Raw genomic sequence first — 206 nt, forward strand, 5'->3', positions numbered from 1 at the left:
GCTACACACTTAGATTCTTCATACACTTGAGTGCGTATGCATTCCGAGGTATTTTAGAAGAAGAACCCCTCTCCTCACATAATCTAAAATACAGTACTGCGCAAAATACCAGTCTAGAATGCAAAACGCTTGGTAAAAATCTTTAAAGTCCTATACAAGCATCCTAGTATTTAGACATGGAAGAATCAAACCAACTCATGGAGCGT

This window comes from Tupaia chinensis, unplaced genomic scaffold, assembly GCF_000334495.1.
Source record: "Tupaia chinensis unplaced genomic scaffold, TupChi_1.0 Scaffold000146_1, whole genome shotgun sequence".
Taxonomy (NCBI): domain Eukaryota; kingdom Metazoa; phylum Chordata; class Mammalia; order Scandentia; family Tupaiidae; genus Tupaia; species Tupaia belangeri.